The sequence below is a fragment of the Physella acuta genome, unplaced genomic scaffold (genome assembly GCF_028476545.2).
Source record: "Physella acuta isolate Inbredline_101_S28 unplaced genomic scaffold, ASM2847654v3 ptg000805l, whole genome shotgun sequence".
In the NCBI taxonomy this organism is placed as follows: Eukaryota; Metazoa; Mollusca; class Gastropoda; family Physidae; genus Physella; species Physella acuta.
In genome coordinates, this window is record NW_026732323.1 from 682,357 (window position 1) to 686,037 (window position 3,681).

At 34.2% G+C, this 3,681-nt stretch overlaps 1 long non-coding RNA gene across 1 annotated transcript; it reads left to right on the plus strand.

Annotated features, from left to right (window-relative positions):
- Positions 1 to 209: 209 nt before the first annotated feature.
- LOC131951234 (uncharacterized) lies at positions 210 to 1,340 on the plus strand. Its single transcript, XR_009388403.1, has 3 exons — positions 210 to 273; positions 560 to 617; positions 856 to 1,340. It is a non-coding gene; the product is annotated as an uncharacterized LOC131951234 (long non-coding RNA).
- The last annotated feature ends 2,341 nt before the right edge of the window (positions 1,341 to 3,681 follow it).

Here is a 3,681-nt window from a genome sequence, read left to right on the forward strand (position 1 = left end):
TTATAAAAGTATGTAAATCACAGACCAAACATTACTTTGTATTGTGTCTACAACTTAACGAAAAATGCTACTACTTTGATGGATTGCACTAAATAGGGGTTAGCTTTAATTTAATAATTTGTGAGATATTCTTGCTAATCTATGTGTAAATTGCTTTTCAGGACTATGAGTGTGTGTTTGGCCATCCAGATTTCATAACTACAACTGATTTCAATTACAAGGGATATTAATCAGTCTCCGTGGACTATACACTGTGCCTAGTTTCATCCTCAGGTAACTGTACTATAGGCATAACCCATTTTTTAAAGTAATTATTATAGCAAGAGATAGCATTGTATGTTATAATAAATATAATGGATTTTAATCCAAAATATTTTATTAATTATTGTCTTTTTTTAAATTCTAATAAATCAGTGAGTGTACAACATAGAGGGTATTATATTTGAATGATAATTGAAACACATATTGTTATAGAGCTCAATACTATGTACTTATCTAATATAATTAATATACTGAAACAGTTTTATTGAAGCATATTATTTCATATTTTACCACACAGAGACTGATGTGTAAGCTTAAAGTAAAGACATCAAATCAAAGTATCAGCCATCAAGAGGGTAAATATTGATAGTCTACTTCATTAATCTTCAATATGAATGAACACAATTTTAAATCTATAATCTTTGCTGATAATGTTTGTTTCTTGTTATTCATCATGTTCAGTACTTTATCTTTTCAAAGTAATTAGTTATAGTAAAGAAATATTAGAGATAGTAATATAAATTTGTAATTTATTTTTCTTGCAAGTTCCACAAAAGAAAGTATCAAAATATTTTGCCTTTATTTCATTTACAGAAAAACATTCAAAATCATATTGTGATACACAAGTCAAGCAAGTCTGACCAGCATTTTGATACAGGCCAAGAAAAAGCTGGATACTTGATTGGAAGGGTCGCACAAAAAACATGGGTTATCACTAGGGAAACAAGCTCGCAATACAGTTCACTGTTAGGACAGCAAGCCAAATACTTCTAAACTTATTTGAATCATTTATGCTGTTTATTATAATTCATCCAATTGTCTTATTAAATATATAAATTTATATATATACACAATTCCTAATATAGAATTTCTAAAAATGTTTTATTATAATATTTAAAAATGAAACAAACATGTTCCCAGAACACAGCCACATAATGTCAACATGTTCCCAGAACACAGCCACATAATGTCAACATGTTCCCAGAACACAGCCACATAATGTCAACATGTTCCCAGAACACAGCCACATAATGTCAACATGTTCCCAGAACACACAAAATGGCAACATGTTCCCAGAACACACAAAATGACAACATGTTCCCAGAACACAGCCAAATAATGTCAACATGTTCCATGAACTCACCAAATAGCAACATGTTCCCAGAACACACAAAATGGCAACATGTTCCCAGAACACAGCCAAATAATGTCAACATGTTCCATAGCTCACAAACAGGCAACATGTTCCCAGAACACACAAAATGTCATTATGTGCCCAGAACACACAAAATGGCAACATGTTCCCAGAACACACAAAATGGCAACATGTGCCGAGAACACAAAAAATGACAACATGTGCCGAGAACAATGCCCCTTACAGATTACATGTTCCCAGAACAAAGCCCGTAGTTGGTCTGCCATAAAAAGTTAACAATACTTTACTTTTTCCTTAACAATTTTACAAGCAGGTAATAAAGCCATAAATCTTTACTGTGGATATAGCCAATAAATAGGGTAACCTTCACTATATGCAATTTGTAGTTTTCAATGCCTGTCCCATGCATATTATTTAGCCTATTGTTTTGGGTCTTGCTTCATTTACTCAATAAATTATATAGGCATGAGAATTTTCATTTTAATCTGAAAAAGCTACATTCTGTACATTATTATTTTCAAACTACATCATATATTTTTCTCTTCTCTGATAAAAAATATCCCTCATATTGTTTGTGTCAAGTATTTTATTTTTATCTATGCAATGCTATATTCTTATTTTATAATAATTACTTTTATACAAATTATTTTGAAAACTGTTCTTTATTGATTTGTATCATTTTCTTTATTTCTGAAAAATAAAACTTTGTTTGGGAATCCTTTTTTTGTTTCTGTACAAATTAATAAACATAAATACCTACCAGGCTTAATATCCAGCAACATTAAACAATTAAGTAGGGCCTATTGTTAGTAATGGTAAATTATATACTAATTAATGTGATTTCAAGTGTGTCAATGTTGCTACCAACTCCAATAATTAAAACTGAAGCCATTTACTATGAAGTAAAACTTGGGTGTAATCCAAATCCACCCAGTTGCCGGGGGCAAGGTACCTAACATGATGTCCAGTAGAGGCAGGGGCGTAGCGCGGGTGTGGGGGTGTGCGGACCGCACCGGGTGACACCATTTAGGGGGGTGACACCAAGGCAAAAAAATAGCAAAATATACAGAGAAAAACTCGAGGGGGAGGGTGCAAATCGAAAGTTTGAGGGGGGGTGCAAATCGAAAATTTGAAAGTTTGTCCCTGGGAAGGGTCTCTATGCCTCTGGGGAGGGGTGACATTAAGTGCCGCACCGGGTGACACCCGACCTCGCTACGCCACTGAGTATAGGGTTAAGAAAGTATCATTATTAAATCACTATTAAACCCCTCCTCGCCTACGCCATTGCTTGTATGCATATGGACGTTATCGGAATTTACTGTATTGCTTATAAGTCGAAAATGCGAAAAAGACACGTTTAACATTACTAGTTTGAAGAATAACATTCATGTTAGCCGAAACAGGTGTATTCTAAAGTTGTTTAAATTCATTTTATTGTTCATTACGATTATGATGTCGTAAAATATAGGCCTATTTAAAAAAAAGCATAACTAAAAAGTGTTTAAACGCATTTTCTTCTTAGAAAAGCCGCACATGCATGATATCATTAACATTACGGCAAATCAAACCCTTGAAGAAGCCCCATCAACCATTCAATTATTACGATGGGCAACAAATAAAACGCCCGCATCAAGGTACAGTCCTTATGCTATCGACATTAGCTCAACCCCGGCAACTAACGTGTCCCAAAACCAAGAATTGAAATCTTGACCCATTATTCTGATTAATTAGTGGTTAAACATCTTTAGGCATCTGAAAACGTTAGTTTTTAATCTAGTGTACTTAAAAAGGAACAACATAAAGCTTTATGTCGCCTTAAAAACCCAATCCCATGTTACGCAAGGCGTCGATAGAGAAAGAATAAGGCTTTGAGTCAGAACAGGCAAGGGCTTAGATAACTGCCAAAATACCTAATCTGTAGACCTCACAAGTCTAGACGATATATTTGTGCCTCTGTTTTTAGACTTTCAGAACAAATGCATGTGATGTGGTCAGTAGGTACATAAAAGAGAAAAGTAGTTTTAATCTAAAGACTTCAAACATTTCTGAAGGACCGAATTTGAACTTGTAGGCCGTGGTGTCGATGCCAAAGTTTAGCGTCGTCCGCAAAGATAAGCTATCGTTATATCATCTCTATGCCCATATTGTGACAGATATTTACAAATTTGTCTAATATAGGACAGAATACATAGCAACTCAACAGAGATAAGCGCAATCACTTGTCCACGACTTAAGAAACCACTGTACTGCAAAACCCACCTAAA